At 36.6% G+C, this 23,491-nt stretch overlaps 1 protein-coding gene across 27 annotated transcripts in view; it reads right to left on the bottom strand.

The window, feature by feature from the left end:
* Positions 1-23,491, bottom strand: part of LOC111850867 (RNA binding protein fox-1 homolog 1) — a 446,550-nt gene that overhangs the window by 174,642 nt on the left and 248,417 nt on the right. The window contains exon 1 of one of the 27 annotated variants that reach the window (XM_072712520.1): positions 9,630-9,647. The exons of the other annotated variants lie outside the window; for them this stretch is intronic. The gene's annotated coding sequence lies outside the window, so the exon portion shown is untranslated. Of the gene's footprint in view, positions 1-9,629; positions 9,648-23,491 lie in introns of those variants that run through there. 27 annotated transcript variants of the gene reach the window in all.

Below are 23,491 nucleotides of genomic sequence, written 5' to 3'. Positions count from 1 at the left end.
CTTTGTGCCACAACTCCATATTATTGGTTTAAAAGGCTCAAAAGGAGCTCAGGAGGGTAACTCTCATCCCAAATCAGATGCTGGATTGGTAGCTGCTAAGTGCTATTTAGTGCCGGTGGCACAAGGTTAATATATCTTCCTTTAATGATTTCTGAAGCCTTTGTGCCTTAATTTCCGATTGTTCCTTCCCTGGCCTAGGCCTGTCAACCGCCATAAATTTGTCTAAGACAAAGCATAAAAAGTGAGTGAAATCAAATCTTACACATCAAACCTGCACACCCTTGAATCCCCTCTCTGACAATGATGACAGCACTCCCAGTATCTCTCCTGGGAATGAAAGACTATGGAAATGTGGACCATGGGACATATAATAGTTCTTCAGAAAAATAATAGGAATTGAAGAGAAAATTGTATTTACCACCCCCAAACACTGTTATTCTGAAACTGGTAATAGGTTTATTTCTTGTCTTTTAAGAAGAAAAACAATAAGCTGCACATAAAATTTTAGCCTCATTAAATAACAATTAAATAAGAATAAGAAGCCCTGAGATGGTGGGAATATCACACATGAAAGCAGATATCCCAGAATACCATGAAAATACAGGACACCTGATAAACCAAAACTGAGTGTTCCTGGGTGTGTTTATCCAATCAAGGCTTAGTGAGATCACACTGGTAACTGAAGGTGAGCATGAAATATTAAAAAAATAAATATATATATATAAAAGAAGCAGCGATCACTGTTCACTAACATTTGATCTCCTCCATAGTGTTTAATAATCACATTTTATATGCAGGATATTCACAAATACTGAATCTAGTCATCAGTTTTCGAGTAATGGACTTGATATTATTGATTGTATGGGTTAAACGTCATATCTTGCTGAAATCTAAATCAAAATTAAGAGTATTAGTGACATATGAAAGTAACGATACCCTCAAAACAATAAGGTTAACTTATTTTACAGCAATTAATTCAAAACATTCTTTAAATGAAGAATACAAAGAAATCTGTCCAAGTACTATTGTTAAACCATCCCCCCAGGAAGCAGCTCATTTGTCTTAACCTCTTATCCAGTGCAGAGTCATGCAAACTTGGAGCCTATCCCACGAAGCACCAGGCATTTGGCAGGGGACAGAACAGGACGGCAGTGCACCACAGGGTATATACTCAAACAATATGGACAAATCACCACTTAACTGCGTGTTTTAGGATGCTTGGTAAGCAGATTATTAGTATGCGACAAATATTAATGTAAGGCGTGTTGTGATGTCCAAGAGTTAATAATCTGTATAAATTTGGCATATCCTTCAATTTAATAAATATGCCAGACCTAAAACTGCGAAACACACCAGCACACCACCACCATCTTTTTTTACCTTGTTTATCCACAATATGTAATTTTTCAAAAGATGTTGTGGCTGTTGAACTGTTCCTTTCGTCACCACCACTTCAGTGGTTATTGCTTCTGTGATTTACCAGAACAGCAGTGTGTGGTGTGCTCCGCTAACCCAATGTAATAAACACAAATATACGCCAATTTTAAACAGATTATTAACTCTTGGCTGTCACAACACGCCTTTCATTAATGTTGTACAATTAATCTGCTTACCAAATTGTGGACGTAAGTAAACATACATATAGGACCAAAAAACTAGCGTCCGGACAAATGTTTATGCCCATCATCTAAAGCCCTGGTCTGGTGTTAAGTGCACATATGCTATATAATTATGATTATATCATGATGTGATGTCAGGCAGCCCTGGTCGTCGCACAGGAAAGAATTGCTGCAGATGAAGCTAATTCATTAAGACAAATCATATTATATGCATATATACATATACACACACATACATTATACCATATTAAACTACACTGAAGTCTTCATGCAGCTTTATTACAAGTTTTAATATACTAAATGTAATGTTTTTCGCCATTTTATGTACTAAAATACACTTTACTCTTGTTATTGCCGGCCTATGGAAGAATATATTGTGGATATCAACAACAGCTGGCACAGCGATCAATACCTTAAGAATGTTACATTTCTACTACTGTCTGGTTTCTTTCCATTATCTATTGTGAACAAATTTCAAAATGGCAATGTATTCTAAACGAACTATCCATCTATTCTCCAACTGCTTATCCTGGTCAAGGGAAGGCCTGGAGTCTATTCCAGGAACCATAGGGCACAAGGCAGGGAAACACCCTATATGGGAGGCCAGTAATTAATAATGGTGATTGATTAATCTCTTGCTTGTATTTCTCTACAGAGTGTCTCACACCTTGTGTAAATTACATTTTACGTAGATTAAGACTTAAGCATCCTGCCAAGTGTTTATCACTGCAACCCTCCCCAGGATAAGTAGAGGGAATATGGGTCAACAGATAAATAATATCTGGTAACGCTTTACATTAACTGCACCTTCATGATGCCTTTATAATGCATTCATAGAACATTCAGTGACCCAACATAATGCATTTATAGAGCATTCATAAGAAGCATGTACTGTAAGTATACCTTAATATCCTAACATACCTTAACAGCCTTAATGTACACTAAAAACAAAACATCATATGATAAACATTATAATCATTTAAACTGATAATGTTTGTTATTAATTTATATTAATGCTGTTCAAGTATTTTAGGATGTTAAGGTATAGATACATGCTGACTGAGTGTTCTATAAATACATTATGAATGTATTATGACAGTACACTGAATGTTCTATTAATGCATAATGAATGCTTTATGAAGGTGCAGTTATTGTAAAGCGTAACCTGATATATTTTTTTAAATAATTATTTATACAAAATAAATGCACAAAATGGTGGTTTTAACTGAATGCATGTCCTGTAGAGTCATTAGATTTAAAACTGTAGATGCACAGCTACTATAATGTAATGTTTACCTGAAAATAATTGTGCTTATGAAAATATACAAAAGCATTACTTTATTAAACAGAGAACAATTGTATATATTTAAGCAAACCCCAAGAAAGGTACGGCATTGCTGAAAAAATCTAGAATCTGTCAGGGATTTAGGGGAAACATCTTTCATAACATTTTAGATGGCAGTTCTAACCCATTCATCACTGAGGGCATATCGGATTGAGTTGAGACACAATTAAGTAACCTCAAGAGATCTGGCAGAGTGTGAGTCACCGTAATTACTCATTCAAACACCAGTCCCCCACTTCCCAATAATGGATTTGAGTGATGATCATTTAGCTAGGGAGAACTGGTAAGATAAAAAAAAAAAAAGTACAGGCACCATGATAACCCAATGAACTCATTTTTCCCTACTTCCTGCAGGACATCCAAGGTCAAAACAACTTGAACCCAAATCAGCCTTTTCATGAGAATTTACATTAACTGCACCTTCAAGAGAAATGCCTTTTACCTCATATAGGATTTAAAAATATGTATTACAATTTCAAAGAATTTACAAGAATATCAAACATATTAGCTAGAGTACATTTGAAAGAGTGCTATTTAAGCCCATGTCTTAGAAAGGAAATTTAACGCACCATCCTAAACATTCATTAATGTATCCCCCTAAGTGCAATTCAACTCATAGATAGCTATCCAAAGGTAAATGTGTCTGAGCACAATGAACAATTTTACATAATAAAGTACATGTTTTGATGACTCCTAAAATACCAAGGATCACTAACAATGTCCCCATTTGCCCCCAAAATTGCAGGATCAAAATTGTTGGTTAATGCAAGATCTTCCATTTCAGAAAGTGTATGATAGCAATTAGACATTGATAGAAAGACTACCTGAGTATTAGAACCTACACCATGCTTATGGCTGAATAATGGACCTGTACAATGGCAAGGAACACAAAGAGACAATGCACTAAAGCCTAAATGACTTACTACGCTATAACATGCTACATTTTATTATACGTAGTAAGTCAGTGTAATATTATTTATGGCAGTAGAGATGATACAGCCTTGATAATAGTTTGAAATATCACACATATCTGAAGAGATGTGGCATCCCATACAGGGTGTACCCCTGCCTTGCGCCCTGTCCTGCCTAGGATAAATCCCCCTGAAAGCTACTCAGGATAAGTGATTGGAAGATAGATGGATGGATGGAAGCAAGCACAACGTTATCTTTGTTGCATCCCTCAACCATTGTATTTTACATTCTGAGATTTTAAAGTCTACTGATATGTATTCATTCATTCTGAAGTTACAGTAGCTTCAGATCATTCTGAGAGAATTTTCATTTATTGCTGCAACATCTTGAAGACATTTTAAGCAACATATTCTAAAGATATGAAACCAGCATCATGACAAAGCAGCAAATTCACATCATGATCTTAGTAAAACGTGCACAGTATTTGGGCACAAGCCTGTTAAAATGAAGTGAGCACAGATCCACAGCCATAAAAGCCCACCTCTGAAGAGGACCATTGGGCTAATAGCTGCTGAACCGCGACAGCACGTTTTACCTCTCATCCCTACACAGGCATGAGAATGTCCAGACGCGGGTGAAGCAGCTCCTGCTGGATGGACTGACATGCAGCTGGATGAGCACCAATTAGAGCACAGCCGGAAGCCGTGAGTGTGGCCTCTTCGACAAGAAGGTCCACAAGCTGCACCATCAGCAGAAAGATGAAGCTGTAACATGGTTTATATAGCCAGATATTCATATGGCATCCATACCTAAACCAAGAAACTGTAAGACTTATCTGAGAAAGCTGGCAAGCTATGTAATAAAGCAGTGTTTTAAGTGTAGTCACACGTACAGTATAGGTTATTGAGAGTGGTGCCAAATCAAATTGCCATTACAGTAAATCTAATAAGCCTTTTTACCATTCCCTTTCCCTAAACACTAAGTATACAACTCTATTCTACTGCTAGGCTCTGTGACCATTAGACAGCACTCACTACATCATACTGCTTCCATAGCTAGGGCCTGCTAAATGAATAAAGAATCACATTTCATGTGAATTCAGATCACAATTCTTAGTGCATCATTCCATTTCCTATAGTACAATTTTTAAAATGGACATTAATCTGTAAGGATACATGCAGATAAATGCAGTGCAAGTGTGTAAATGCCTTCCTGTTTTATCATTTAGCATGAATCATAATTACATTACAAATAATTATTGGATTACTTGTAGCAGGATCCCATCGGGCTGCGGACTCCATACATGCTGACAGCAAGAACTGGAAAAGGCTGAAGGCTGAACTTTAATTACATTTCCTCCTAACCAACTACTTCCCAAGAAAACAGCCCTAAGGTCTGTTTTAGAGCTGCAGCACTTGTACAAATTGGGAAATCTTCCACAACACCTGACTACCTAGCAGGTGATGGGTGAATAAAGCCAGTGCCTCAGGCTGCAAGGTTGTCAATCTGTCTACTGCGCTCCACAGTACACTAACCTCCCTGGCTGTATGTACACTGTGCCACGGCGTGTCCGAAAAGGACACAATGACAGTAAGGCTGATGACAGCCAAGGACACTCAACATTAAACCATGAAAACCAAAGTATGTGACAAAGTTCCCCAGCCAACTTCTTCGGTTTCATATTTTCACTAATGCAAATACATTTGTCTGACAGAAAGTCCAGAATTGACAATGTCAATGGAGAAAGTACATCGTTCTGGTACATTTACAGAGATGTGTCAACATCATGGCTAATTCTGATTTAGATCAAAATGTATTTTTTCCCCACAATTAAAAAAATTTGCCACTGAAATAGAACATGTTTGTCCATGTACAGACAGGTTGATGATCCCTGAACATGTCATTTGATCTCAAACAATCTGAATGTATAAACTCAAAACCAGTGGAATTTTTAAATCTGGAGTACAGCATATTGCCAGTCAAACACATTGTATATAAAAAAAATTATGAGACAGATTTGCAGTGTTTTGTTATGTCTGAAATGTTAGACTTTTTCAAATTTACAAATATATTTACTATACATATATATATATATATATATATATATATATATATATATATATTACATTTACAGTACCATATGTGCTTAACTAGATCCATATTTTACCATAAACATTAGTAAATAACACTATGACGTTTACGAAATACAGATATATGCTAACTATATATATATATATACACACACACACATTGTATATATATAAATGAAGATAAAAGGATTCCTCGGTTGTGAATACCTCAAAGGACTGGGAGTTAATACGACGGAGTGCCTTTAACTGCAAGAAACAATTATAGGAACACTTTCAGATATCAATTTTAAGACACTGAAATAATGGAGGATTGGTTATAATTTTGCATATAAACCCAAAAAACATGATATGCATGGAGCACAAGAGAGCAAATGTAAATTTTTCCCCTCCTTTAGCATGCTTTCTGATTCACGATTTTTCTGTGAGAAATGTCTCTAAAGCACTTTCCAGTATGACTTTACGAGCCGTATATCATATGCATCTCATTCTCATTTCGGTGGCAACATAAAAGAGGCATTTCAAAGCTGAGGAAGTTCAGATGCAAAAGGTTTCCCGCCTCTTAAAAAAAAGTGCATTTAATGCAGGGATGAGTGCATTTTTTCATTTCATGCCCGATAAGATCCAAGCGAGTCCAGGTCAGGCTAGACATCGATGAGATTCCAGATCTTTTGCAGGCAAGGACCAATCAATTCTCACACACGCCCCGTTCAGTTCCCCCACTGATTTTGAGCTGACTGAATACTTCATACCGACTGAAGAGTGCTACATGGCAAATGCAGCAGTGGTGAGCCAGTTTAGTGGTCGTCGACTGTCATGCGCTGAAAATAGACTGAACAGCCAAGTCAGAGGAAAATATAACACTAATGGCAGCACACAAGCTTTGGCATCTTTTGTAAGTATTCTGTGACTACTACTGTATTACCAATTTAAGCTATTTAATATCCAAAGTTTGTTAGTATCTTCCCCTTTAAAATCAAGTTGCATTCGAAAACAAGGTAATAACATCCACTTGATAATATGCCTGTTTCAGTAATAAACACACTGTCTGATGGGTTAATTACTTTATTTAGCATAACTATAGGTGATATTACTGTATGCTTTGTGCTGAGATTTTAATTTCGACAAGACCGGCATCAAATATAAGACTTATACATAATCCAAATAAGCAGTTTTGCAATTTCACATCTAGTTTATAATGGGTGGTTTATGTTCTGTCAGAATTTATTTTTGTACTATCAACTGAGAGAGTTAGCTTTCTGTGTTTTTCCTTCACATGGCCTCAACCAATGTGGTACTTACAGAATTAAACCAAGCCAATACAGTATTTATCAACTTAAAACACGCCTTATATACTGTAAATGTGATTCAGCTTATTCTAAAACAACCACTCTCATTCTCCACAGCTCCTAAACCGAGCTGTTAAAAAGCAAAGTGTAACATATGCACGCAAACTGCACATCGGAGGATCTATCTTTACCCAGTAAGTGTGAAAGTTGGAAATGTGCTCTTGCTAGTCTGTGAAGGTACAATGCATATTGTTACATTTCAGCAAACCAGAGAAAATCTCCCTCTCACATTGTAAGGAGGGAGAGTATTAACAAAAGAAAGAAAGAAAACCCCGCAACGGATTCAGCATGCGCCTTCCTCCAAAAGCTAAATGGCAGCTGAAAATGAAGTGGCACAAACATTATGTAATTAATTACCTAACGAGCAAGGGCAGGCGCCTGCCTTTGTGAAACTGCTGACAGGATCAGAATTCCCGTTACACTATTGCCTCCTGCTTCTACCAATTTAGTGCAGAATGGGAAATCATGACCAATTGATACACTCAGTTAGCTCTTATCAGGGAGAATGCACTCAGATATACCCTTAGGGTTTTTTTCTTCTCTTCAGTTTGTTGCTGAAAATAAAAGGTATTATCCTCCGTGAAGAGCTGTATTAAATGTTCGAGACCTGAAATGGCCCTGAATTGTAGATAATATACAGGATACAATAAAATTACAATAAAATACTATAACAGTTATGCTATTAAGAATATGCTGCTTACATACGATTAAAGGGACGAGGGTGAAATAAACCACATCAAAAAAATGTTAGGTCTTAGAATGCGAGCAACTCTATCAAAATTTCAAAGACATGTACATTTAACACCACAATTGCCTCTGGCCATTCCATGTTCAGCTGCACTAATGAATCCCAATTACTGAATATTTTTAGAACATGAGAAGCCATGTTATAAGGTACACAAGCCAGGGATACATATTTGAACCATATTGAACTATTGTTTACCTGTATCTAATGTACATACTGAACTATTATATATTCTACCCTTATGTTATATATTCTATATATTTTTCAAACTAATATGAAGAAGGTTGTTTTCACTATGATACAAATTACATGAGATTTGACATGTACGCAATATAACAGGTTAACAGTATCAAATACTTAAATACTGAAAGCCTTGATCTAAATAATGCAATGGCTTCACAATAAACTATGAAATGGGTTGGGACTGTTCCATCCATCCATCTTGCATAACAGTTATACAGTGTTGGGTCACAGTGGGCCTGGAGCCCATCCCAGGAAGCACCAAGCGTGGACAGGATGCCAGCCCATGGCGCACACACGCACACGCACACTCACACGCACACACGCACGCACACACACACACACACACACACACACACAAACAACTTTGGACTATAGAAGCAACCAAAGCACCCAGAAGAGGGACTGTTTTAGTGAATAAAAAACCTGCTCCGAAAGATTCAAAATACATGTGACACTATGTTCTGCGTTATGATAGCTTCATGATAAAAGCTTTTGTGAAGTGTGGAAAACACAGAGTATCCAAAGCACAAGCTAACAGAGTATTTCATTTCTTTGTACCCCCACAAAACAGTAAAATATTTTTCTTAGATTTTCTCTGCAATGGTTCTGTTTAAATATTTCAAAATATAAAGACACATAAAAGAAATTTGTTCATATTATATTGTAATTCAAAGCTAGTAATACTTTACTTGTACTTCAGCTCCAGTGAATCATACTTTTAACATAAATATATATGTTATATGATATGTGTTATGTGATATGTAAATATGTGATGGGAAATATGTAAAATATTTTTAAAAACAGCATATTTAAAAGACAAAACAGTCACCCTGACAGGTGATGACAACTGACAGCAGTTAAGCATCTTTTTAATAATGAAAGAGGGAAAACTGTTTTTATAGCGCCTACAGGGGTGTTAAACACGTAACAAATTAACATCATCAGCACCAGGAATCATGCATTCATTACTGATCTACTTTTCATGTGACCTATAATCCCACTGATGTTTATAACCACTTAACTGCACTACACATTCTTGTTTGTAATCTTAAGGTCACTTTTATCAATATGGAAACATACAAAACAGGGAAAAACATATATTGATAATAAAGTTGAAATCATACATAAAATATGGATAAGAAATGGAACAGCTGAAAAGCAAACATATTGTTAAGTGTCATGGCTAAGTGAGTGTTTTGAGATGTCCAATTTAGCAAAAAGACACTGTAAAACAGCAAATATAGTGAATCTGAAGGACTTTAAAGAACAAAATATCAATATAAAGTACAATGGATTATCTTATTAGCTCCAGAAAGTCCAGAGTATTACCTAAGATTTTCTTTGTCTGTGCACGGCCTGCTCCAGCAGTGTCTGAGTGTCCAGTATGTCTGAAACGTTTAACACATTCTTTGTAAAAATGAAGTCGGTGAATGTTAAAGATGCTTTTAGTTTCTATTATGTCATCACGGATGCCGACTGACCACAGACAAGAGCTAATAGGAATTCAATAAGAAGATAACACTTCCCCCAGGTCAGAGACATGCTCCCAAACGATCAATTGAAAATTACATTCCAGAGTTCTCAGGTGCAATTGGGATTCTGAAAGTTAGCTGGAGACCATGTAGACTGAAATGGGATTTCACTTAAGGTTTATATCTGACATCCAAATATCCCCCTGATCTAATTGGTCTAAAATTAATCATGAGTACAGCTGCCATATACTGTTGAAACAAAATTACGGATACATCACTAGTCATGATACAAGCTATTATATTATATATATTATAATAAGCCAACAAAAACTGCAAATACTAATTAGAATATATCTGGTACTTGTCAGAAAATGCCACCAAAATTAATGTAAAAACAAAAAAATAGTACCTTAGCATACAAATACTATTGCTTGGCTCCAGGTAAACATCAAGGGAAAAAAGTAAAATTAAGCAGAACGTCCTGGTTATATTTTAAAATAAAATATTTCCATCTGACTGCAGAAATCACAGAAAATGGGATTATGTAAAGTGTTAAATCCAGAAATCAAATAAAGATAGATGGTTTAACTGTTTGAACACCATCTTCCATAACCACTTATACAATGCAGGGTTAGGGTGATTATAATAGGGATATTAAAAATACATATATAAATAAAAACACATATAATGCAGAAAGGACATACAATAAATATTTACAATAAATATTTAAAAATGCTCTTCCACACATTTTATTTCAAAAGTATATTAAGAAAATTCAATGGAAGAATCAATCCCACAACCTAGTATTAAATCGGTTGTTGGATGATGGATGGAAACAGAGATCAGTTTATAAAACATTTTGTTTTACGATTCATTCTGCAGACATGCATCATAAAACATGTGTTGTACATGAACAGATGTATATAAATTTTCATAATAGAGTTTTTAATACAACAATGCAGTAAACCTTTAAATGAACCTCACAGAGCAGAGAGGTTGTCCATAAAATAAATAAATAAATATTAATAATAATAAAGATTGATTAAATTTTTGTAAACCTCAGTAAATAATATAATCTGCATGAAAATATGAATGCAAAATTACTTTTATACGATGCATTTCTTAATAAATGTGCCTCATCATACTCCGTGGCTGGCTCGGTAAATATGACTGTTTATCCTATTTGTATAGATCTTGCTCTTGGGCACTATTAAGAGACTAATGAACCAACACATTAATGTCATCGATGCTGTTCCGGTGAAGTGGGCCTATAATAATTATTTTTTTTTCCAAGCTGATATCCTTCTGGATTGCTTGGTTGTTAATTTGTAAAAAAAAAAAAAAATGCAAATTGCGGATTATTTGAATTACCGCATATAAGATTCACCAGATGAAACAATAAGCATGTAACACAGCTTCGGATCACCATTTAGGGTCCAATGGGATTTGAACTTTGAATAAGTTGAAAGATTTTGTTAGAAAACAAGTTTAATTTTTCAGTCTGGTTAAAGCAGGTTAAAGCAGGGGTGACCAATCTTATCCATAAAGGGCCGGTGTGTGTGCGGGTTTTCGCTGCAACTCCCTAATAAGATTATTAAATAGAAGACTGATTGGCTGAAGAGTCCTCACACCTGAGTTTGAACAGCTGACCTACAAGCTATCCTAAAAGCTTGCATACACACCGGCTCTTTGCGGATAAGATTGGCCACCCCTGGGTTAAAGCAAGTGCTTCATATTAAGCTTATACATGTATCATTGTTACAAAATGTATATAAATTATACGCAATTAAAATGTTCAAAGATGTTTTAAAATATCACCTCTCTTTTGACTTTATGAATTAAACTCTCTGTACTAGCCTGAAATTGATATGCAAACAGGAGTAGTTCAAAATCTTTCACCACTTTATTATCAATCTGCACAAAGTGTAGCGTTTTGGTGACTCAAATCCTATAGACAATTTTCGGTAACACTTGGCTTGAGGGGGAAACAAATAATATAGTAGTACACTCTTATTTAATGTATTAATTACCCAGAAACTATGTGCTAGTTACGTACTGATCCCATGTTCGTTAATGAATCATAACGGTTCATTATTCCATGCAGTTACTATATTGTTTCATGATTTGTAACTGAGTAGTAACTGAGTTACTAAGTTACTTGTGTTCCCTCAAGAAGTGCTACCACAATTTGTATCTATCAAACCAGTGAGTAAATGAAAAGATACGGACAGCTTATCATTCACAACAGAATATCAAAGAACAAAACGTAATAGACACAAACAATTTCTTTCCATATCACCTCCAACACCATCTTAGGAAAGATCACACACATAATAATTATGATAATATTGCACATTTATATTTAATGAGGATATGTGTTTCCCTATTTTAGCCATTTGAGGTAAAAATGTTATAATGAAAAACATGTGACACAAAGAGCTCTTGACTTTCTTCTTAAGGCCAGAAAAGTATGTTGTGTCACGATAATACACCAAGAAGGACCCTGTTACATCTTAACACTGTACAGGGGCAAGACGCATTAAAAATTGATTTCTGGAAATTGCCTTTTCCAGGTTCCTCTCAGCTTGGTGGTTCTGCGATTCTAGTGAAGATCAATGTTACATATTTATCTAATTTAACAAAAAAAAAGTTTGACTTTGTATTAAGTTTCTCATTTTGTGTGGCATCAACCTTAAGAACCTGACATCCAGCAGGGATAGCAGAATTTTATGTTTTTTTATATTATTGAAGAGGTTAAGATAAAAATCATGGGGTCATGAGCACAAGTCAAAAAGGTGTGTAGCTGTGCTCTTTTTTCACTTCACTTTTCAAGTCTATTCTTCTATGGACTTAAGTCTGGGGTTTACACACACCTAGGCTAGATACGCACTTCGGAAGGAGAGACACCTGAATATAGTACATGTAAATGACCCTTACACACATTCTGCCACTGACTTACGCACTTTTCATTGCATTTTTCCACTCTGAAGAGCTGTATTAAGTCACACAGTTCTACATGGCCAAGTGTAATATTGTAATGTTCAGTAAGCTGAACATGGAAGTAAACTAAAAATTTTATACTATACATTTAGAAATAATTACTACAATCCAAAATGTGAATGCCTTCACTTGTGAATGCTTTTCACTTTCACATGTGAATGATTACATACTTGTATAACAATCATATGACACAATAGTATATACAAATATATTAGTGCATTAGGCTAGATTCAAGTGACATCTGCCTTGTCAAAACACCAAGGAGGAAAATCAATTAGGCTGAAAAACTTGTCCATTAAACATATATATTATTTCAATTAAAATGAGTAAAAAAAAAAAAAAGAGGATTAACGGAAGTCGTTTGTCTGCACAGTCATCACAAGCTACGGTGCATGTACTTGCACTCCTGCAAGAGTAGAACAGTCAAACGACCTGCCCTTGTCTTGAGCTACTTCGACTGACCCACACTGATTGCATTGCAATTGTGTACATTGTGTACATTGTGAAATTCTCTGCTTTGAATCAACACAAGATGCCATTTGCCCCGTATTTTTGTACGCAGACATATTCATACATACACTACATGTATTAGGTCGGGGGTCAACAATGGACCCTGTGAACAATTTTTCATGCTACTGTAGGAAAGGTTAACCGAATAATACAATTAAAGTATGGAAACATGCAAAGTGTACAATTTTACTGATGCTCCACAAATATTATTCCACTGCTACAACTAAGAATAATATGCTGTAAATGGATAAAGGTCATGGTAAAGCAGTGGCAAGCACTGTGGCTTTAGATCATGGGTTCAAGGCTGGGTGGCAGGTTCACAACCTACCCCTATATGAGAACACTTTGTGGGTGAGAAGTATTCTGTGATGTGTAAATGAATTCTCTAGGTAGGTGTAAGCATTCATTTTGTGAAAGCAATGAGCAAAATATTAACTTTCAGTTAGAATTATTGAAGAAGGCATGGTGGTACAGTGGGTAGCCTGATGCCTCACATCTCCAGGGTTGGAACCCCACCCTGCTCTCTGTGCATGTGGAAACTGGCCATTCTGCACAGGTTTCCTTCCACAGTCCAAAGATATGTAAATCATCTGTAGCATATGTGTGCCCTGTGACAGACTGGCATCCCATCCAGGGAGTAGTCCTGCCTAGTGTTAATTTTGTCGCCCATTTTTCAATTTAGTCTTAGTCTTGTGTCAAAGTTCCTTATTAGTCTTATTCATATTTAGTTATTCACATATCAGTTTTTGTTAGTCATGTTTTAGTCGACTAAAAGTCTCAACATTTTAGTCTAGTTTTAGTCAAACAAAAACTCAAGGTATTTTAGTCAAGTTTTCGTTAAAACATTTCAGTCTGTTTTATTTGTTATTTCAGAGACGATTTCTGTTTATCATTCCAGTTAACCCTCTGCAGTCGGCTATCCCGCTGGCGGGATATGACAGAAATTTCGCCAAACCGTTTAGATAACTTTGCGAAGCAACTCTGATCGCCCTCCCACTTGCAAATCACACTATTCGCATGATAATAACATGATAATCAGACAGTTAGTATTGGGTAAAGAAATATGTGAATACGCCCATTGTGATTGAAATAAACAAGAGCACATGTCTGGGTAGTGTTTACACTGATCGGCTACAGTATAGCACACGGATACGTCTCTGCCGCTGAAACTTTGCGCCAGTGTTGCCACTTTCAGCAGCGAATCTCTTACCTGTGTTCGTGGCTCAGTGGGCTAATCCTGTATGCCTGTAATCATACGGTCGCATTTTTTAACCCAGGCTATTTAGAACATGAATAGCGATCTTCAGCTGAGAGCGGTAATATACGCCCCCGATGCAGGTAAAACAAAAAGGTGACATGGATTGCTTTTTTGCCGATATGAATTTTGTTTAGTTTTTATTTCTTGCAAAACATTTTAGTCTCGTTTTTATTCATCAACAATAAGGCACATTAACACAGCCTTAGTCAGTATTTTTAAAACATTAGCGCAGTCTCGTCATCGTCTCGTCTTAGTCGTGGGAAAGAGGGTTGTTGACGAACACATTTAGTCTCGCCTCGTCTGACGAAATTAACACTGGTCCTGCCCTGTGCTGCCTAGGATAGGCTCCAGTCCCCGCTGCAGCCCTGTCTGGGATAGGCCATTGGAAGATGGATTGATGGAGAACTTTGAATGTTAAACTGGATAAAGCCCCTCAGATTTTGGACAGCTAACATGACCAGGGGGTAAACGTGGTTAAATGACATGGGGAGCTAAGATTTTGTACTGGAATCACTACAGCAAGTCCTGCCAAAGCCAGTCCCCAGCAGACATGTGGAAAGAAGAGTGTTCATTAAAAAAAGCTAATCTGTCAGAAATGTCTTAGCAGTACAGTAACAGTACCTCTTTTCGACTCAACTTGAATTTAAAATCAAGGGAAATTCCTTTATTGTTCATCTCAATACATAAGTATGGAAGGATGTTGCATTTTATGGAAGATTATAAGCACAAAAATTCAAATGGCAATTCATTTTGCAATTGGCAATTCAATATTCAATCAGAGCATGCATTTGTCATTTCAATTTTTAATCTGAACATGTAATTTGAAAAGACATTTTGCAAAGTGCTTATACAATCCTTAATTAATTTAAAAATATTTTGAATAATAAATAGAATAACAATTCACTGAATTGCATTTCGTATTGCCATGGGTTTTTGGGGGGAAAACTCAATTTGCAATTCCCAACTGTCAGACCGCTCATCAAGGCGGACCTTCCTTAACAACATCACTTCCTTGTTTAGGGCCTCACCAGCATTCAACGGATTTGTTCATTTAGAGAGTAATGGCAACAGAAGAGCCTGTAGCAAATATTTGTGCCTTAGCAGATGACATGGAAAACAATCGGGTATCAGCAAGAGATGAGTTTCATAGGTTGCTTTTGCTCTCACAGAGGGTAGAGGAACTTTCCATCTTAACTGGACTTGACACGGGAAGCGTGTAAACTAATCTAAGCAGTCAGTGAGGCGCAGAGTGGGGAGACCCGCCATCGAGATACCTGTGGTGGCCATTGAGGGCTACCTCTATGGGCTGATATTTGTGGTACTAGAAACTGAATATGAATTGTGTATACTTGAATCTGCAGTTGTCGCATTAAAAAACTCAATCTGAGTTTATTAGTTGAATTTGAATTCAGTTCGCAAATTCAATTTCAACTTATTGAGGAAAAGCAATCGACCACAGTTTCACAACGCAACTCATTTCCACATTTATGACAGTTCTGCAGGTCAGGGTAAAGTGGAAGCGTGTGCCGTGATGTCGCAAGCGCATGTATGATGTACTGTATGATGTATATGAGAATAAGCTTTATATACACAATATATACATAAGACTAAACTGACACAAACCTGTTAGTAATTGAAAAATTGCAGTAAATTAATTAAAACTTCAGCAGTTATAAAAGTAGTAGAAAGGATTTTTCTGGAAGGACTTTATTTGATACTACAATATAAATGGTTATACATCCTTACAGGGAAAAAATACATAGCTTATAGGCGGAACCGCTGGATCTGAAATCTGATTTTTAGGAGTCTGAGATACTACTATGTTAACTTTTGTTGACATTTGTGATGTTAATATGAAACTTGTAGGCCAGAATTTCTCTGAGGAGAATCAGTTGCAGTGCAAGTGAAAATTGCATGTGAAGGTGTGAAATGAACCCCCTCCCCCGTCAACTTCATATTTAGATATTGAGCAAAGCAATACTTATGAATATAAAACAGCATCAGAATCCATATCAATGCAGATATATGTATAACACATGTAGTTTATGAAAACAACATGGGGAACTGTAAAATAACAATATGTCTGATTTTGTTACATTTGTTACATTCATGTCAATGACCACCATCTGTGTTGTTATGGAACAACTTAAAACATTGACACAGACTTCATGTGTGTGAATCGGAAGTTTAAAACACTGCAATAGAATTATCGGAATGAATTATTTTTAATTTGAATAAAAACACATTTTTATGACGTCTGCATTCTTCATATATGACTTCCCCTTTGGTGTTCCTACCCCATTTATAATGACATGCCTCACAATCTGAAAAAATTCAAGAAGGCTTTTTTTCATTCACTGATTTTGCACCTGTCCCATTATAATAGTGTACGTGGAGCAAAAAGCCTGGACCAAATCACCAACAGAACAAAATTTGGACTCCTTGTCCTGCTTCTTTTCTCTGTTTCACCACCACCTCAATATCAATAGCCCGTTTAAAGAAATCTCTTTTTCCTCTACGAATCAAAGCACTGCATTATTAAATGCTCCTACCTTGATTAAATTAACGGCACATGCATACAAGTTCTCTCCTGCGCAGAACAAATGACCTTCATCAACTAAATTAATGTTATGTTCCAGTTATTAAATTATCATGATTCATTATCAATTATGCTTACCCAAAATAATTAACCTTTATAGCATTACTGCTTCTGGTTGTATTTTTTTAATGCAAGTTTTTTTTGACAGAAAGTGAAGAAAAAAAGAAACTACTGGCACAATAACACAAAATAAGACATAGGACTAACATATTCATTATTATCATACATGCATTCAAGTCAATTAGCATACAAATGAATATTATAATATATCTGATGTAAAGATATATAATATGTAATGTATAAATATGAATAATGTTCCATTTTAATATGTGGATCTTGTGTGAAATCAGCTTTTTCCCTGGTCCGAAACCTATGTAAACCATAGATTAATTCCCATTGAAACGAATGTTAAGAGCAAGTTCCACCAAAAGAAAAAAAAAATCTAACCAAGGCTTACAAGGTTCAAGCTGGCCACTGTTGCCTATACCACATAAATAAATCATTCACATTGCTGGCAGATTGTGCCCAATCAATAGCTCTGCAGAGCTTCGGCTTGCACATCACAGATTCTGCACAAGGAATGACCCCGGGTTGTATACAAAGTATGATATTAAAGAAAATGCCCGAACCTCCTGTTTCAATCTGGGGAAACCTTTGGAGCTTATCAATCATTCATCCCTCTCAACACATTCTATCACTGAGCTTGTGCCACAGATCATTTGGAAGTTAAAAGCAATGATATGATGTCCTGCCCTGAAAATCCTTGGGGCCTATGTCAGCTCAACACAATAACACAATTTTGCTATTGTGTACTTGGTCTCAATTTATTGACTAAGTCCAAGAAGGCGAATGGGCTGATACTATTTAAACTATTTACACAGTTGGATGGATTTTAGTTGTGTCAGTTAATGTATTCTGCTTTTGGAAAATTATATCCAGGGTCGACCGTTTACTAGTATTCGGAGAAGACTGGAAGGAGCCAACAGAGATACTGGAGATGTAGCAACTTGCTTTCTTTTAAAAAGGGGTAAGCAAAGCTACCATTATTTGTTTTAAGACAAGAAAGGAATCTACTGTGTGATAAAACATGTAACGGTGATTATTTGAAATACCATATTTGTTGACTGAAAGACATCTCAGGTTTAACACTACAGTTATATTCCTTTGTAGGTTCTCAGAGGAGCAACCATCTTGGTTTTCAATTTTACGCACATCAAATATCTGTATAATTAACATGACAGGAATTTTAGAAATGAGAGAAATATTTTGATGCAAGACACGTATACATTTATTAAAGCAGTTAATTAGCCTTAAAATTGTTGATGACTATCATGTTAATGATAAATCGAGAGACTTTGGCTACAATTATATGATTCATTATCGCACTATGTACATCCAAACATTTTGTCTTGTATTTATAGATTTTAAAAAATATGCATGTCATAATGCTGCACAGAATGAACTGAACAGTGAAAATACTTCATGTGAATCGCAGAAAGTGAGATTACACCTGTAACCGGAATTTCATTTTCAGGAAAGTGTAGCATTGAAGCTTAGACAACCATACCTTTTTGAAAGTATACATAAGCTGCTTATTCACGAAACTACTCCAAAGAAACAAGTGTGATGAATCCATTCAAGAAAATGACACTGAATGTTAACCTGTCACTAACATTTTCCCCTTTTTGTTTGTATGTGGGTTTCTACTCAGGCCTGATTCATACTGACACACAGGCAAGTGAATTGGCTTTATTGGCATTGAACAGTACCATCATTCTGGCAGGAAACAGAAAATGTCGATCCCAATCCTGCCAACTGAATCCAACCCCGTATATACTCGATCCCATTCTCCCTTCCAACTATATAAACCATAACACAGCCACAGTTCATTGGCATTTCATTTTAAAAGTGCACAGTACATTTTTAACAATTAAACATCATGTTCATCAACTTTTCTCCATAGTAAAAGAATGACCTCTGTGGGTGTCTATTTTCTTTGCATTAATTTTTTCCACCTAAGATGAAGTCCCATTTTCTAAGCCAACTCTCAATGAACCTGATCAAGTGGTTGTGACATAATAATCTGCCTCAAATTAGTGTTAATTTTGGGAAGAATTTTTAATTTAGTTTTAGTCACTTACTGAAAATTGTACTTGGATTAGTCACATTTTAGTCTTTTCAATTTGTTTAGTTTCATTTTAGTTAATATTTAGGCAGTGGAATTAATGTTTAATTTTAGTCTAATTTTAGTCTAATTTTTTGTCATAATTTTCTCAGACAGGTTAATGATACTGAAATGGATTTTGCTGAAGGGTATTTCTCCTGGCTGTATAAATTCCCTTGAGAAGCAAGCATACCTTATACATAAGCATACCCTATGATGCTTAGTTATCTAAGCTGAGAGAATGTGTTACTGACTTACCATACTTCTTTCATATATAAAAATGAATGTCTAAAGTATGTTAGAAAAAGTGCAACACAATCATATTTCCTTCACAGGTCGTATTTATTTTCCGCATTCAGCAACAAGATATACATACTTTTCCCTATCTTATTTTTGTTATCAGGGCATTAAAACACCAATCAAATTTAACTACGGCCATTTTATACTGTAATAATTTTTGTTATTAGGACATCCAAACACCTATCAAACACCCATTTAACCATGTGCAAAACCCTTCTTCTAACCCTTCAGAAAGTAAAATTGCTGAAACGACAAAAAGGGACATTAGTGTGGCATTTAGGACTAAGCATTAATCTTTTGTCTTTCCCTCAGGTTACGTATCTCAGCTTAGTTTCAGGAAGATACTTCTGTCAAAGATGATCCTTGTATACATGTGTGTGTGGCCCAGGTATACAATACCTTGTGGGGACCAAATGTCCCCACAACGTGATGGATACCCATTGGTTACTTATGGTTATAGTTAGGGCTGGGTAAGGGTTAAGGTTGTCATAGTTAGCATTAGCATTTTTCCAATAGAAATGAATGAGCGGTCCTCAAAAAGATATGATTATATGACTCTGAGTGTGTGTGTGTGTGCGTGTCTGTGTGTATGTGTGTGTGTATCCCTGAACACAAAGAATAGTTTGTAAACAAACAGAACTTTTTACACCTTTCTAAGTTCCTCCCTCTGGTTTCACCTTACCCCATGTCTTGCACTCTCCTTGGCTGTGTCGTGTCACTGCACTCATTGCCAGTCGCAGCACCTTTCATACATACAGGATTTGGAGTTGCGGACAGGTCCAGATATTTAGCCTGCTAGATATCGGACAGGCATCTACGACACATTGTTGACTCCGTCGGGTCGCATTTTGAAAGGCTCACAGATAGCGATCAAGCTCCGATTTGCCAGAGCCGATCACACACAGATTTACCTCAGATCTGGGGGTTTTGTCGGCAATAGAGGATTTTTTTTTGTGAAGATTTCAAAATAGTGCAAGTGCACTGCGTTTCAAAATATCATTAAAAAACCACAATATAGTGTCTATATGGTATAATGGCATAAAACATTAGATACCTCCTAAACTTAATTTCAACTCAACTATCACAACCCTTGTGACATGACAATTGCATGTGCATAATATGCAATGTGAATATTAACATCACATACGGTGCAGGTTTAATGAGTACTATTTCAAAAACTTTGATAAAAGTACACAGTCTTTTTGAAATATTGCTCTTGTATAATTGGCATTATTTCATAAGGTATTGGTACATCTGGGCAAAAGTGGAAAAAATTATAAAGCATCCTTAATTCTTATACCAACCATTATAATGCATTAGGGATGTTTTATTATGCATCATGAAGATATTTATAATGCATTATACTGTAGATGACAGCTTCAATGGAGCTCAAGAAGTACTAAATTCAACACTACAGTATAATGCCTTATGACTGTCAATAGAAGATGTTTCAGTACTTTATAAGTTCTTATTAAGACCATAATAATACATTACAAATGCTTTGTAATGCAATATGAATGTGCCCATAATGCATTATAAATGAAAGCTTCAACAACAAGCGTTGTTCTTTATAATGTTATGGGTATGTTAAGTTGCTCCGAGCAGAAAATGGTCAAAGCAAAACGGGGGGGAGGACAGATAATGCCTCGTTTACATTTGATCAAGTTTTACCGCATAACCTCAAGCCATCCACACAGTCTGCCTGAGTGCAAATACGGAGTTTAATGGGAGTAGATTTATTCGCATTTACCCAGCTTGCTTGCTTACAGTAGTACGTCCTGGTGCCATTTCTTTCCCAGGTAAACAACACACATGCACCCAGCCATCCATATAATGCTACAGAAAATGCTATTCATCAGACCAGGCCGCCTTCTTCTAGTGCTCCATGGTCCAGTTCTGACACTCATGTGCCGATTGCGGGCACTTTTGGTGGAGCAGAGGGGACTATGGTTATAGTCGTGTAGACAGCAAGCTGTGATGCATTTTGGGTTCTCACGCCTTTCTATCATAGCCAGCATTAACTTTTTCAGCAATTTGTGCTAGAGTAGCTCTCCTGTGGGACTAGACCAGACGGGTTAGCCTTTGCTCCCCACATGCATCAATGAGCCTTGGGCACCCATGACCCCAATGACAGTTCACCGGTTGGCCTTCTCTGGACTACTTTTGGTAGGTACTGACCACTGCACACCAGGAACAACCCACAAGACCTGCTGTTTTGGAGATTCTCTGACCCAGTTGTCTAGCCATCAATTTGTCAAAGTCAGTCAGATCCTTACACTTGCCAATTTCTCCTGCTTCCAACACATCAACTTCAAGAACTGACTATTTACTTGCCTAATATATAATGGCACCCTTGACCGGTGTTATTAAACTTATAACTGTCAGTGGTCTTAATGTTATGGCTGACCAGTGTATATCTCAGGTTTGGACTTGTATTATTGCAACTTTTCATATTTCAAAACACAATCATTCTCACTGCACATTCTCTCTTTGCTCTATGCTATGGAATAACTCATGCATATTTTGCACAGAAGCATAATTTATACTTATAGTCATTTATGTAAAATTTTCTGTTACAGATGCGGGGAATGGTGCAGGCGGGGAAAGGAAGGTGAACAATCCACTTATGGGTTTATTAAAGAACAAACTGGGGTAAACTACAAAACAAAAAGGACCATGAGGGGTCAGAGCTAAACAGGGAAAAATAACTAATAGGACCATACATTCACCAGCTAAAGGAACCGGGCAACCATGGGAACGGGACTAAGCAACAGGTAGAATACAACACACAGTAACTAACACACAGAATATCTTCTCACATCTAGCATTCACAATGACCGACTGAGGAAATGAACAAAGGCACTTAAATACAATGATAATGAGTACTAACAAAAGGCAGGTATGAATCAAAAACAACCAATCAATGAGGGCACAGGGCAACAAGACACAGGTGAAGAAACTAACACGAAAGAACATAGAACTAAGGAACCTTAAACTAAGGCAACACAGGGAAATACTACACTAGGAGGAAAATCAAGAAGAAAGTAAAACAGAACATAATCAAGGCAGGGGAAGAGAACCACAACCAGGACAAATTAAACACAGGGGTAAACAATATCAAACTAAGGATAAACTAGAACAGGGAAGCAAAGGGCTAATAAACAATAGGAAAAACTGAAAACCAATAAACAAACAAAACAGATGAGGCTGGTTTCAAAACCACAACTGCAGGGTACAGCCTCTGTGCCACACCTTCAGCCGATTGAGCTGCGTGGTGGTCCAGGGAGCAGGCGAAACACACAAGGGTCTAGTACAAAACCAGGAGAGAACAGGATGACCAGCAATGGCTGCTGACCACATGGGGAAGAAACACAAGGACAGGGTCAGATGGGCACAGACCCTGACAATTTACTGTATTTGTTTATATTTCATTTACATTTGGTTAGATGCTAACTTGTCCGTCATTTCCCTGTTTAGTCAGTGGCTATCCCAATCTGCATTCGCCTAGTTTCCTTTGGTTTACCACCCTTCTTCAGTCCTAGTGTGTTCCCCTGCCTCCTGGGCTGCTGCATGGCTAAATGGGCGAAACGGGAAGCTCCATCCCAAGCAACTCCTCCATTGTGGGTTTGAGTCTGACTAGTATTATGCCTCACCCCTATGGACATTTTGTGTTCTTGTGCCCTGGATTTTGTTGTGCAGATCTTGTTAGTCATGTGTTATTGCACCTGTTTGTAGCCTTGTTTTGTACCTTCAGTTATCATTGGTTGTATGTCTCTAGTTTTGTAGTAATGTCTGTACCCATGTTTCTGGTATCCCCCAGTGTTTGAACCCTTAGTACCTGCAAATTACTCTCACCTGTTGCTAGTGTGTAATCAGTAATCACCCACA

Source organism: Paramormyrops kingsleyae, chromosome 5, assembly GCF_048594095.1.
Source record: "Paramormyrops kingsleyae isolate MSU_618 chromosome 5, PKINGS_0.4, whole genome shotgun sequence".
Lineage (NCBI taxonomy): Eukaryota > Metazoa > Chordata > Actinopteri > Osteoglossiformes > Mormyridae > Paramormyrops > Paramormyrops kingsleyae.
The sequence above is the reverse complement of the archived record's forward strand: the minus strand, read 5'-3'. Positions and strand labels throughout refer to the sequence as shown.